At 43.8% G+C, this 15,103-nt stretch overlaps 1 protein-coding gene across 1 annotated transcript in view; it reads left to right on the top strand.

Moving 5' to 3' along the window:
• Positions 1–1,140: 1,140 nt before the first annotated feature.
• LOC126417063 (cell adhesion molecule 2-like) overlaps positions 1,141–15,103 on the top strand; it is a gene marked incomplete at its 3' end in the record, with an annotated part of 280,157 nt that continues 266,194 nt past the window's right edge. The window contains exon 1 of the mRNA XM_050084955.1: positions 1,141–1,224. The remainder of the gene's footprint in view (positions 1,225–15,103) is intronic.

Below are 15,103 nucleotides of genomic sequence, written 5' to 3'. Positions count from 1 at the left end.
GAGGCTGAACTTTCTTTACCCATCGCCCAACTGTACTCCTATCTACTGCAGAATCACCGTACACTGCACACAAACGTTTATGGATGTTCACCACGGTTTCTTTTTCTGCACACAAGAATTCAATAACAGCACGCTGCTAGTAGCGTGAGTCGTATTTAGACGTCATTTTGACGCTGTACTACGGTTCTGCCACCTGCCAGAACGGTTCGAAACTTCACCGGCGCACAGAACAAACATCAAATGTGAAGCATAAACAATTACGTATGTCTATGTATACTAATTTTTTCAAAAAAATGTGGGGCATTACTGATTGAACGACCCTCGTATTTTACGCAACAGACAAGCCTCCGAATCCTATGTTCTGTGAAAAGCCGTATCCTCCAACCATTTAGCGCGCAGTAGTAGTTTCATAGTACGTCTACCTCGTTCTGTAGATATTCACAACAGTAGCACGTGAACACTGAACCAGCTTCGCTGTTTTCGAGATACTCGTTCACAAGCCCTGCGTAATAGTAATCTGCCCTTTTGTCAAAGTCACTTATCTCAATGATTTCGGCAATTGCAGCCCATATCTTTGCTAGGGTGATCCCCCGTCCGTGTCTGCTCCAGTTGCATACTTTTGTTACCACGTCACGTGCTCGCAACGCCATCTGGCGGCATCCAACGTCACGGTAGGCAGGTGTCATAATATTTTGGTTCATTCCTGTATGCACCAGTGCCATCTACATAAGATATAGCGGGACTACAGTCGGAACGCGCAGCTTTTTTTCTATTCTGTGCTAGTTTTGAAGCGAGTGGCGGCAGAATGGGCATCCGGCTACCCCGCAAATTAACCACGCCAAAGTCGTTCAAAACCATCCCGATCATGCACTGCTGCGGGGCAAATGGACAAGAAAAGGAAGAAGAATAAGGCAAAAGGGTGTGTTGACTCTGAACTCCATTCAGCGTCCCGTGTGTCTTGTAACAGTTGACTGTGGAATCTGCAGCTGGCCGAGTACCGCAGCAGAGGATGTCAGCTGAGGCCACGAAGGCGTGCGGCTCCCCACAACAGGGAGCGACGCCGCTCTGGCGGCGCGCGCACCTCGTGGAGGAGCTGACACCGACGCCGACGCCGACGCCGGCTGCTACGTCAGTGGGCGTCGCGACGCCAGCGCGGTAGGACCTGTCAAGCCTCCGCTGCAAGCGTCCGCTCGCCGGGAGCTCTGGCGTGCTTTCGTGTCCGAGGTAAGGGACGCCAACACTGCGGCTGCATCAACAATCCTCGGGCATGCATTTCGCTTATTATAGTTAGATCCTGCGCACCGTGACAGTCTCCGAATTTTTGAAAAGGCCCATGGATACCTCCCATAAGTCGGTGATCATTATCAACTTTATGAATAACGCCGCATTTATTGCTTAATGATTTCTTTATTTAGGCTTATCTACTCGTGTCTGTTCTTGACAGTTATTAATTACTTCGCCGGCCGAAGTGGCCGCGCGTTTCTGGCGCTGCAGTCTGGAACCGCGAGACCGCTACGGTCGCAGGTTCGAATCCTGCCTCGGGCATGGAAGTGTGTGATGTCCTTAGGTTGGTTAGGTTTAAGTAGTTCTAAGTTCTAGGGGACTAATGACCTCAGCAGTTGAGTCTTATAGCGCTCAGAGCCATTTGAACCATTTTATTAATTACTTCCCTCTACCACAGTATGCTTTTCCAAAGTCTGTCATTTTTCGAAGGTTAAAACTCCATGTTCATGTATTTCTCCCACGGCGCACGTAACTGGAGTCTGCTCGCCCACCACATTCCATGTAGCTATAGTTGTTCAGTGTTAAATGTTTGAAAAGAGAGAATTAATCTTTCAAAACCGACAGTAATAAAGACCATTTAACTCTAAACTCCGCCCGAACAGCCCCTGGATGGCACTATCTACTCATATCTGTTCGTGATGGTTGTTAATTACTCCCCTCTGCCACAACATGTTTCTCAAAAGCTGTCATTTTTCGAAGATTAAAAGTCCATGTTCATGCATTTCTCCCGCGGCGCACGTAACTGGAGTCTGCTCGCCCATCACGTTCCATGTGGCTATAGTTGTTCACAGTTAAATATCTGAAAATAGAGAGTTAATCTTTCGAAACCGACTGTAATAAAGACCATTTAAACTCCACCCGAACAGGCCTTGGAAGGCACAACGGTACCGACTGGCCGCCGTTTCCTCCTCAGACCACAGGCATCACTCTCCCGACCGTATGTAGGTTTACGAGACCGGAGCCGCTACTTCTCAATCAAGTAGCTCCTCAGTTCGCCTCACAAGGGCTGAGTGCACACCGCTTGCCAACAGCGCTGGACAGACCGGATGGACACAAATTGTAGTAGTCTTGATCGCAGTCGAATAGCAATTATATAATTGGTTTTGGTTTATCATCAGCCACCCTCAGATCATACTGAAAATGGTTGTTGGTCAACAAAGCCAGTTATATAGTGAAACGAAATGATCGTATTGCATTGATCTCCGGGAATCCCCACCTGAGGAAGTCCGGCCGGCAAGTTGCAAATTTTTTCGGGTGAAGCCACACTAGATGACTTCCGCATCGACGATGATGAGGACAACACAACACCCATTCTCCAAGCGGAGAAAATCTCCCACCGGGCCGAGAATCGAACTCAGCCCCCTGCATGGCAGCGTCAACTACTCACCTTAGGGGGCGGACAGTTATATACTTACTACTGAATTGAACTACAATCGAGACTATAAAGTTATCAACAAAAAGATTCGTGTCGCTGTTGTCTCCTTCACCAGACTAAGTCGGATTTTGCAAAGGTCACTGTTGAAAAGAGGAATTTATTTACAGACACATTTTTAAATATTTCATCATTTAACGTGTTATCAGATCCTTTCCACCGCCTAGTGAAGAGAAATATTTATTTTACTGGAGGTTCTGAAAAGACCCCATCTATTTTTTTTCCAATTTCCTTCCTCTAAGCGGTGATCGCCTCTCGAATAATTGTACAGATCTTCTTAATTTGTGGTTATTAATCAATTTCTGTGGATTGTTTCCGCCGCAGATATCGAATGTGTGCTCTAAGATTTCTTGGAGTTGGCTCCATTTACTCAATACCTCTCCAACGGCGACTGCAGATACATCACTTCCTTTCTGAACTATCTATTCCTTATCTCTTTCAACTTTGTCGAAAGCCTCTAAACTGTCGTCGTAAATTAACGTAATCAAAATCGGTGGTACTAAAATTAACATTTCTTAGTCGTAATCCGTATAAAGTGCGTCTCGTCAAAACTGGTCCTGATAACCAGCTACCAACCACGGTATTAAAACAATATTGCGCGAACGATGTGTATAAGCGGCAACCCACACTCCACAATCCCAAATGACGTATACGAATTTACAAAATAGAACAATTTTTTCAAGCCCCCCAGGGTAAATAAATGAATAATAAAGCCACGAACTATTGTTAGACTCACGTAATTTCCAACGGTGTACGTGGGGATTTTATTCTTCCTGTATAGTACACAGCTTATCTTTTCTGCCACTTGTTCCTTTCTTGTACGACTTCCGCTTTAACATTTAGGAAATATGTGACAGAGAAAAATACTTACAAAGTTTTTAAAAACATCGCACGAAATTGTAACTAGCACATTAGTACTTCATGAACCAAAAGACTGCATGGAATCTATCATTTCTACGGTCGTCATTATTCAGATCGATTTCTAGCTAAAAAAGAGATCTGATACTATTAACCCCTAACGTTTATACTAACTGTGGGTTCTCTGTGTTAATGTAATATTTAAATAGCATGTATAACGCTGATTTAAAACTTTGACACAATAAAAAAATTATATTGTGGTATTTCTTTTTACAGCGTTAATTCAATACAGTAGTTCTAGATACTACTGGTCCGCTTGCTAAGACGACAGTAAAAAATGGTTTCTTTACCCTTTGTGAGCTACTTCAGAATTTCGGTGAAAATTGAACAACGGTTCCCAGCGATAATGGAATTAGAATACTGTCAAAAATATTAACACTTAATTAACGTGGCCGTCGCAAACCATTGCAAGAAAATAAGCCGCGAACTAAACGGATATGTTTCTGCCCCGGCGACTGCTGTGTGAATAAGAGCGATGTCGCAACATTTCGGCTACTGCCATCATTAGGACCTTGATTTAGCACTTCGAAATTCTGTTCACTGTGCAAATGCGTTAAATCACACGCCCGTAACTTGCTTCGGCATGGGATTTTCCTAATGTTGACAGCGGAATAGATTTTGAAAATTCTAAATGGTTGTACCATTAAAATATTAGATGAAGTAATGGCAACAAATCAGCTTGCCAAAATATCGCCGACCGTCTGGATACCTGAGTCAGATCAGCATCATCATACGGCGAGAAAGCATACTATTACGCAAGTGATAAATAAAAGATCATTAAGCGAATTAGAGGCAGTATTCATAAAATCTCTAGCGTAACCAAAATTGTGTTATCTCTATCTCGAATCTCTGCTAAGAGTTTATTAATAGCTTTGCCAACGTCGGAAACAACTAACATGTATGTAACAGGATGTTCAGCATGATTCAGTAACGTAATAAAGTGAAATTGGTTTTGCGTTTATACAGCATGATACGACTGAAGGGAAAAATGATTAAATCATGTAATCTGATATTTTCATGTTTATTTACAACTCAGGATTATACGTAATGTAAGCAAAAATTGTCACTTGTTGGAACCACACATGTGTAGTGACAATTGCACGCTGTCGAATGTTGTGGATTGGACGCTGGTGCGAAATGTCCAGGGGCCCATCATTAATCGCAGTGACTTCAGTGTAATTATTATCTTTGAATAAAAATGTTATTTCTGTTCTTCTCGTTGTGTATTTCCTTCAGTTAACTTCTGTACTGCACTGTGGCAGTTCTTTCAATATTTGGTTCAAGTTCCATCGAGCCATTTTACTTGGCAGTGGCACATCATGCGAAAGCTATTCTCGTCCTTAATGTTTGCGTACCAGTGTATAGGTAAAATTTCTGACGGAATGAATGTCTCACGATTGAAATGGAGGGTCAGCACTTAATCATCGCACGGTTAAGGTACTGTACTGATATGTGGACGATGACATAATATTTGAACAACATCCGTACTTAAAAAAAAAAAAAAAAGTATTAAGTCTTATTGCCGTTGCTGTCGTACGTAAACTGAAGTGGGAAACCTCCCCAGCTGCTAAAAACTCATATTCTTTTCAAAGTTAACGTCTAATCTAGATATTTATTTGGGCTATAAGCTTAGGCCCTAAAACTGTTAGGCATGTAAGTAAGCTGTTACCAGCCTAAGGCTTGGAACAGAGCTGTACAGCATTGTTTATGTTAAAAAATCATTACCAGATATAGAAAAGGCGATAAATGATTGGGAATCTCAAGGATCGACCAGAACTGACCTCAGTTCCATTGCAGTTGTCCTCTAACTATTATTCAGTTAGCCACTGAGCCACACGAAAACAGACTTAAAAAGAGAGCACCTTAAGAGAAACACAATTAGCGATAATCCCCATTGCTCTACAATTGAAAATTTAACGCATTATGTACACTACCAGAATCGTAGAATTTGTACACACTAAGAGGGGAGAGGGGAGAGTGGTGAGGGGGGCAGGGGGAAGGGGAGAGGGGGGAGGAGGGAATACGACGCACCACAAGAAAGCTTCACTAACTGGTCAGAAATTGATATGGATGAATGCGTGACGTTGCAGCGCAATTTCGCCGCACAGCTGGCTAGGATAGTAGACAGGGCACACCAGGGCATATAGTCTTTGCGCATTTCATTCCGTGTACTTAGGAGGACAGTAACCACGCCTCGCAGAGAGGTGCGTGGACAATATACGCAGACGTCAGCATTTGGAACCGAACGTGTAGCTGGGCTCAAAGAAGCCGATTGGAGTAATCGGCCAGTCGCTAGACCTTTGAGCAGAAGCGATGCCTCTATTCGACGATGTTAGCAGGAACGGGTGCACCGTGACCAAACACAGAGTCAAGAAGGAAGCGGTCTACCGAGAGACGACACAAAGTGATGGCCGATCAGTCATCAAGAGAGGCACTCAGAACTCCGGATTAATCGTTACCATCGACATGACGTGCAACTGGTGCTTCATTGATCACCAGAACCATCAACAGGCGGCTCAAAGAAAGGGGGCTAAGCTCACAACACCCCTTGCGCTGACTACGATTGACCTCTGTAAACCAACAGGCCCATTCGCAGTGGTGTCGGGCACATTCGGCCAGGTCTTCAATTGACTGGAACAGAATTGTCTTCAGTGATACGTTCCGCCTCGAATTGAGCCCCAATAACCAACGGAGTCCTGTCTGCAGACGCACCGGACAGCTGTGGGGTACCAACCTAACTGTTGCCCGCCATGCGGCCCGACAACCAGGAGTGATGTTCTGGGCGCTATTTCATTGCATAGAAGGACACCTTTTGTTGTCATATGCTGCAATCGTGGAGCACAGCGGTACGTCGACGATATTCTAAGCCCCGTTTCGTTGACGTTCACGGTAAGCCAGTCGCCGGATATGTCCCCAGCTGAAATTTGGGGCGTTGTGGGAAGGGTCCTCCAGACAGCTCTGGATCTGACTTGCCAATTGGACAGATTTTGGCAGGATATTCATTAGAGGTATTACAATTCTATTAGTCAGTGCCAAGCCGAATAACTGCTTGCATAAGGAGCTAGAGATGAACCAAAGCGTTATTGCCTTGTTCGATTTGTGAAGCTCTTTCTCTTGAATAAACCATCTAATTTTTCTTAAATCGTAATCATATGTTTGTCTGTACATATACATTACATCTACCTATTTCCGTCTCCGTCGGGTAATTGCTTCGTGGTGCGTCGTTTCTTTTCTGTTCCGAGAGAGTACGTATCTTTAGTCTTTGCAGTAGTGCTCTCAAGCTATTTCAGTCAAACTTATAAACGATATTTGTGTGCCTGCTACATTCCCATTTCCAAGAAACACCTCTTGAATTGCAGCGAACTTCCTTGATCACTATTTCGTTCCTCATCAGCACATTCATAAAAGGGATAAAATGAAACTGGTCTCAGAATGTCCGTCTCACTCGGGAAATGATGAGGGGTTATTGCAGACGGAACACAAGCTGCGTTTCGGAAAGGACTAAGGGGGGGGGGGGCGATAGGCTAACCTAGGTACATCACACACATCCATGCCCGAGGCAGGATTCGAACCTGCGACCGTAGAAGCAGCACAGTTCCGGACTGAAGCGTCTAGAACCGCTCGGCCACAGCGGCCGGCGTTGTCTCGTCAGATGAGTCTCGAATTCAGCTGGTAAGAGCTGATGGTAGGATTGAAGTACGTCGCATATCGCACCAAGTCGTGGACCCAACTTGTCAATAAGGCACTGTACAAGCTCGTGGTGGCTCCACAATGGTGTGGGCTGTGCTTACGTGGAAAGGATTGGGTCCTCTGATCCAGCTGAACCGATCATTGACCATTACCAGCCATTCATGGACTTCGTGTTCCCAAATAACGATAGAATTTTTATGGATGACAATGCGCCATATCACCGGGCCGCAATTGTTTTGCGATTGATTTGAAGAACATTCTGGACAATTCGAGCGAATGATTTGGGCACACAGATCGCCCGACATGAGTTCCATCGGACGTATATCGGACATAATCGGGAGATCAGTTTGTGCGCAGAATCCTGCACCGGCAACACTTAAGCAATTATGTACAGCTGTAGAGGCAGTGTGGATCGATATTTCTGCATGGGATTCCAACAACGTGCCTCATGAAAGTGCTCCACTACACCGGACAAAAGGGGTCCGACACATTTACCGGGTAAAAGGAGGTCCAACGCGATTTTGGGAGGTATCTTATGACTTTCTTCACTTCAGTGTATAAGTTCTTAAATGGTCACTGCACCTGAATAAACAAGGTGTAGGCTTTGTATGTAAATTGTCTCATGTTCAAAACCTGTAAATTTTTTCGCCATAACACACACATTCTTATGGTGCAAAAATTTGTTGGCTATAAAGCCGTGCATTGTACTATATGAAAAACATAGTTCTGCAACCACATCATTCTCTCTATAATGGCGTACATGAACAAGGTCAAAACTTGCACCATATCGCTTTCCATTGGAACCAAATTATTCATGCGCCATGCGTCATCGTCAACAGGCTATTCATGACGCGTCATTGCTATTGAGGAACAATGGAATTCGACTGCGTCTGAGACCGGGGTACGGTATGGTGACCCTGAGCGCACTGCTTGACGATGAATGAAACCGTATCGAGGTACTAGAGAATCCAGTAGGTGTGTGGTCTATTAGACTCTGACATGTAACACCTGTGCCGGATAATGAACCTGTTAGCACCTCACGGTGAAATCCTTTTTTAAACGCGGTGCGCATCCCGGATCAGTGGATTCACCTCGGTGCCGGCTTCGGGAGGCCAGGTTGGACTAATTTATACCAGCAGTTAGAGAAAAAGGCGAAGAACGAAAATCCCATAAAGAGGACAGGTGCTTTACTGAAGTAGCTGCAGAACAGAAGACGATTAGGATTTCAAGTAACAGCAACTTCGTGAAACACTAGAGCATTTGGACCCCAAAAGACGGTAGGAGAAAGTGGAGTTCGTAGTACAATTCCGTTTTAGAGTATTCAATACGTTCTCTCAGAGTGTTACAACTATAATCGTTGCTTTCAAACCGGATGCTTCTCAAATCTATGAAAGAGAGTTAAAATAATAGCGATAGTCAAGCCTAGAAAAGAACGCACTATAGAAATTACCAGGTTCTGCCCAATGTCTTTTATACACAGAACCGAAGATCCTAGAAAAACGTTAAATAAATCGAATAATATATTTCTTATACTTTATAGATCTTCTACATAAATATCAATACAGGTTAACGTCACAAACAGGCACAACTGATTAGTTAATGGCAATCAAAAAAATTGCAGGTGGCCGTCTCACAGTCAAAATATGTGTCATCGTGGTGAGTCTTGATATACAAGGGGCCCTGGACGCGAACTGATGACATATTTGAGAAAATGTACAGCAACCAGTCACTAATAATCAGTTTGTTGCAGACAGAGTTAATCACTGTGTGGCTATCGTCTGTGCTAAAAACACATAAGAATACATTTCAGTAAGACACATGCACTAACGAAAACATAATATAGTTGTATAAACGTTGTACCAGAGTAGGTGATAAAGTAACGCACTGGTGAGATGCAAGTCAAATCATCATTACCGTTTGCCTATACAAATAGCCCAGCTACACTACACACTTCAGTATTTCAGTGCAAACTGAGGTCGCTGTTTACCATTATTACACAGCTGTCGTTTTTAAACAGCAATGTGTACAAACTAGTGTTATTTCATGCAGTAACCACCGGCAGCTCGATCGGCGATGGATTGGTGACCGCCTTTCGAATAATACATATCTCAGCTACTTTTAAGAGTTTTTATCTATTGTATTTGACGTTTTTCAAATATTATCCAACATTATATGAGCAAGGTCAGTTAAATCTGTAATCTAACCCACTTATGTATAGAGGGCTCTACACACCATTATGACATACATCGAAGTCAGCTGTGTAATAATTGTAAACAGCAGCTCTTAGTGTGAACTGAAACATTGGCATGGATAGTCTACTAGGAGCTATTTGCGTAGGCAAGCGAAAATGATGATTTGACCAGCATCTTACCGGCATCTACTGTAGTTCAACGGTTATACAACTATATTATGTTTTGATTCGTGCATGCGTCTTACTGTAATCTATTCTTATATGTTTTTAACGCTGGACAATGACCGGAATCCAGGTCTACAGTAATCAGATTATTAGCAACTGGCTGCTCAACTTTAAAAAAACACAGTCGCTGAGCACATCCGTTCTGTATGGAACAGAGCGTGATAAATGACATAGTGTTTATGAAGCGTTGTATGAACCTGAATGTCCTCGGAATCTGTAAACGTTGACACGGAGCTACTTTATCCACAGACCGCAGTGTCCACGTCAACAACCATCGAATAGAGTGAACAGCAACCTAAGGATGTCCACAAGGCTCTTGTTGCTCTCCAGGTGTTAAAATGGCTCTGAGTACTACGGGACTTAACTTCTGAGGTCGTCAGTCCCCTAGAACTTAGAACTACTTAAACCTAACTAACCTAAGGACATCACACACATTCATGCCCGAGGCAGGATTCGAACGTGCGACCGTAACAGTCGCGCGGTTCCCGCTTGAAGCGCCTAGAACCGCTCAGCCACCCCGGCCGGTGCTGTCCAGGTGCATTGAATATATTATAGAATTCGTCACTTAGATCTCCTCACTCAAAGCACTCTCTCATAATTGCTTCTGCCGACGATCTGATTCTACTAAGTAAAGGGAAAAGCGCTCTTGAAACCGAGAACGTCTGCAATACAGCCACGCAACAATTCGGAACTTGAGCCGATATCAACAAACTTCGATTCAACGAACAGAAATCAAAAGCTATGCTTATAACCAGGAAAAGGCAATGTGCATAATCAAAAATTAGCATTTACCTTAGGAACAAAGAACTTCAACAGGTGGATCGTCTAACAAGGCTGGATGTCTTAATCGACAGCAATTTTACATTTCAAACACATTCAACACATTGCAGACGGATGTGCGTCTTTAATTAACGCTATCTCATGAACAGCTAAATTCAACTGGGGCCTGCGCACGAACTGTTCATAAAAGAGCGGTATTACCTATACAATCGTATGCTCCACAGGTATGGGTAGAAGCACTAGAGCGAGGATACAACTACATCAGAATTAACAGAGCACAACGATTAAGTCAGTTTAAAGATAGTGCTTACCCGACGACATCCAATGAAGCACTATATGATTTAGCCGGCCCACGCCAGTAACTATTAAGATTCGAGAAATAGCCAAATGCTATGACATCGTATACTCGAAAGACCCCGACAGACTGTAGACCTCGCTCTAGAGAACGAAAGCTCGCCGCACCCAGCAGACTTTTCCAGAATAATTGAAAAGGAAGAAAATAAGTACTACTCTCTTGAAGTATACCCGGATGCAATCAAATCAGACGACGGAGCACCCTCAAGAATTGCAATATACATCAGCCAGAAGCTTACTCATCAATTACAGCTCAGACAGGATGAAGAATTCTAGAACAACCAAGGAGAACAATTTGCCGTTCTAAATGCGATTGAGTCGATAACCAATCAACGATTGTTGACAGAGTTGCAGTAATCCACATCGACAGCAGGATAACATTGGATTAGTTACGAAATCCGATCGGAACTTAGAAGATTATAGAAGCTTAACTGACAGGCAGAGTTCGGATTGGATCACACTCACACACGGATATGGCGATAAACCAGCTGATAATCCAGCTAAGAAAGCACCTCGATCACGGAAAACAGTCGGTTTCGGTAAACGGCCCTATTAGTGCAATAAGAAAAAAAACAGGAGAATTCAGAAATAAACAGGAGACTGAATGGCAACAAATAAAACACGGGGTACACACGAAACCGTTCTTTCCTACGAACCACCATCGTTTAACGATTAAGCTACTACTGTCGCCAAATTTTACAGGCCATGGAAAACTGAAAGAATGATATAAACGGTTCAGAATAACTGAAGATGCATTATGCACATGTTATTGAGGAGACCAAACTACTGACTACCTGGTTACGACTGGAGCATTTTAACGACAGGGAAAGGCGCTTCCAAGAAGAGTATAACTGGAAACGGAGGACGAAAACCCAAATTCGCAACAGATTTTTACAGCTTTTGTAATTCGATAAGATTCTCAGTTCTGTGAGAATGCTTAGTGTCGACTATAACTTCATGTATGGCCTGAAACACCTGGATTGTGCTAGAAATTTAACAGATCTCTATTCCTAACTCATTCAGTCATTGACTCAGATTAGTAGTAGTCCGGGGACGACAGGTCACTGTGATGTAGAAGCCGAGGCGCGACAGGGCGCGACAGGGGATGGTGCTGGCTGGTGATGGCTAGGAAGACACAGCTGGATGTTATTCAGTTTGCGCTACAACACTGGTAGAACAGTGATGCTGCGGGCACGCCCAGGAAGGCCCACCGACGGCAGCCAGAGCCAGCTACTGGCTGCATTGCTGGCTGCAGGGTCGGTGTTAGAGGGGGGGGGGGGGGGGTAAGCGAGGTAAAAGTACCACGGGGTTTTAAACCTGAACCCTCGATTTTGGACAAAACGTCTGAGTGCTAGAATCCCTCATTGAACCAGCGGTATTGTTTTGAAAAAAACATGTTTCTTTTTGGCCGGCCCCGGTGGACGAGCGGTTCTAGGCGCTACAGTCTGGAACCGCGCGACTGCTACGGTCGCAGGTTCGAATCCTGCCTCGGGCATGGATGTGTGTGATGGCCTTAGGTTCGTTAGGTTTATGTGGTTCTAAGTTCTAGGGGACTGATGACCTCAGAAGTTAAGCCCCATAGTGCTCAGAGCCATTTGAACCATTTCACTACACAACCCTACTAAAAATCTTCCTACAGCCCAGCTAACCAAAGCCAATACACGCTATCACAGCTGATGGAAAATAAATGCGTCACAATTGTAATTACACTTCGAGATTGCCACGAAAAAAACCAGCACTCTTATTGAACGGGTCATAATGCATGACATGTACGGGGGAAAGCCGTCGTCCTAGAGGACTGCAGCTGAACGTGCGTTCTCCCCCATGTAAATCATAAACTACGGGATGGAGCTACTCAGCCGACAGCCGCGCTGGCCGCCATCCGCACTGATACAATCACACTTCGTCAACACAATAGCAGGTATAGTTAACTAGGGATAAAAGGGTACGTTCCCCAAATGCATCTGGGTCTTCTAAAGTGGGCTAGGAGGCGCTGCTGTCACAGGCTAGACAGGTTCTCAACGCCTGGGATGAACAACACCTTTGTTTAACGCACGGGCAGGGGCAGCGTTGTCGTACAGAGCTCACCCGCCGTTCTGGGCTGAACATCAACTCGACTCATAAAGCAAGTATTAAAAAAAAATTCCCGACGGTAATAAATCTCCTCTTTCCACGAAAATAGACAAAGTCCATTTTCGTTTAATTTTATGAGCAAAATTGGTATAGTTTTTTTACATTGGACTGCACTCGCATCTCATTTTTTTGTAACGTCCAGCGACGTGTAGTGCCACCCATCACAAATGTTCAGCAGAAACTTATCCCGTCTGCAAAGACCTTTACGTGGAAAAAAGAAAATAGAGCAAACTGATGTTTCCACTCAAGAATACTGATGTCAGTGATATAACAGATTCCAAATCACCCCTATAATTTACAAACTCAAATAAGGTGTTTCTCATGCCTAGAGAAACAGCTAGATGCACACACCACAATCGATGTTTTCTCAACTAAAGAAAGGCCCGAAATGTGAAGAAGCAGTCAACTGTACAATTTACATGGGAGGGAATAATAGCCCAGCGCAAACAAACATCCATACTGAGTCTTCTAAAATTTCCACTTCATCACGAAACCTGTCCAACACATACTAAGTATTAGTTCGCTATTCGGCCGTCTAGAGGACTACACGGTTAAGTCAACTACATTCCTGCATTGTAAAAAACTTCTCCATTCGGACGGTTCAGTATTCCACATCAAATCCATACCTTCCTTATGACTGGACATAATCATTTCCTCTGCACATATCGGAACACAAACATATACTTTATAAGCCTGATGCTCAAGGCGAACCTATCACACATCCCTTACTACTAAGTGTAATACTTCGTCAATAACTGATTGCCGGCGGTACGAAATAATACTGACCGAAAATCAACGATGGGTGGACATGTCTCATAAGTTTTCTTGCGAGTGGTACCACTGTCTCCTAGAAAGAGAGTTGTAATTGTCTTACAAACAGCGAGATGTTAAAAAACAGAACAATATTACCATCATAAGCGTCCTTGGTTCTACAGGTACATACAAGTAAATATCCATCTGGAATCAAATCTTTCCATTCAAGCACATACCGGCGATGGATCCTATGGAGAAGCCATTAGTGAATCATATTTCTGGCACTCTCATATCTCGAAACTAGTCACCTTTCTCGAACCTATCTGCTACAGCAAAATTCCAGCCTCGTTTTAGGTAGTCCCTTTGCATCCTGCAACTGCCCTCTCGGACTCTGCGCTACCATCCCTGTAGCTTTGCAGGTGTGATTGTTCCAATGTAAATCGGAACTTAGAAGTCGGAGAAAACTGTATCTACCACCTTCTGCATCCCGTGTAGAAACAGGCTAAGCTGCGTTACTGCGACAGGTCTGTGTTTTGACCATACGATGGAAACGGGAATAGGGAGAAGGACGAGGATTTTTGCTACTGCACTGCGGTGCATCCCCAAAAGTACATACAAGTACTACAGATCCGCATCCCTCAGGGCCCATTCACATCTATCACCCCAAAACACTATCTTCATTATTCTGTACCATCCAACAGAGAAACATTACGACCTATAAAAGCTCCACTAACTTCATCCGATAGTGAACTTGATAATATTTTTATCGCATCTCTCTCCTCCCATATTCAGAAAACAAATACTGCATGTGTGCCAGCATCGAGCACATGTGACGGTCCTACTAAATATACAGGTATTGATCAAGTGCATAGACCAGTTTAAAGTTTCATCACCTGTATTGTAGGGATGGGCGAGGACTCAGCAAGCCCCATTCATTCACGAGACGTGGAATGTAGTGGTCTATTTCTGGTCGGTTGCACATTAAATCGGTAACGGTGCTGTGAGGTGGGTTGGTAAATGACAGTGTGAGGGGGTCTTTCAGTCTCTAATTTTATCCTAAGACCCGTTCAATATGAGTGCTGTTTTTTTTCACGACAATTTTGATGTGTAATCACAAATGTGATGCATTTTTATCCATCAGCTGTGATTGCTTGTATGGATTCAGTTAGCTGTGCTGTAGGGTTATTTTTAGCAGGCATGTGTAGTGAACTCTGACGTCAAACAACGAAAGATGCTATATGCTTGCAGGTAATGCACTTTTTTTAAACTCCTCTCTGTTCAACACCAGCAACTAGTCAGTTGAATGTATTTCCCACCAAAAAGAATAAAAATTGTACCTTACA

The sequence above is a fragment of the Schistocerca serialis genome, chromosome 8 (assembly GCF_023864345.2).
Source record: "Schistocerca serialis cubense isolate TAMUIC-IGC-003099 chromosome 8, iqSchSeri2.2, whole genome shotgun sequence".
Taxonomy (NCBI): Eukaryota; Metazoa; Arthropoda; class Insecta; order Orthoptera; family Acrididae; genus Schistocerca; species Schistocerca serialis.
This window is presented reverse-complemented; position numbering and strand designations above follow the sequence as displayed.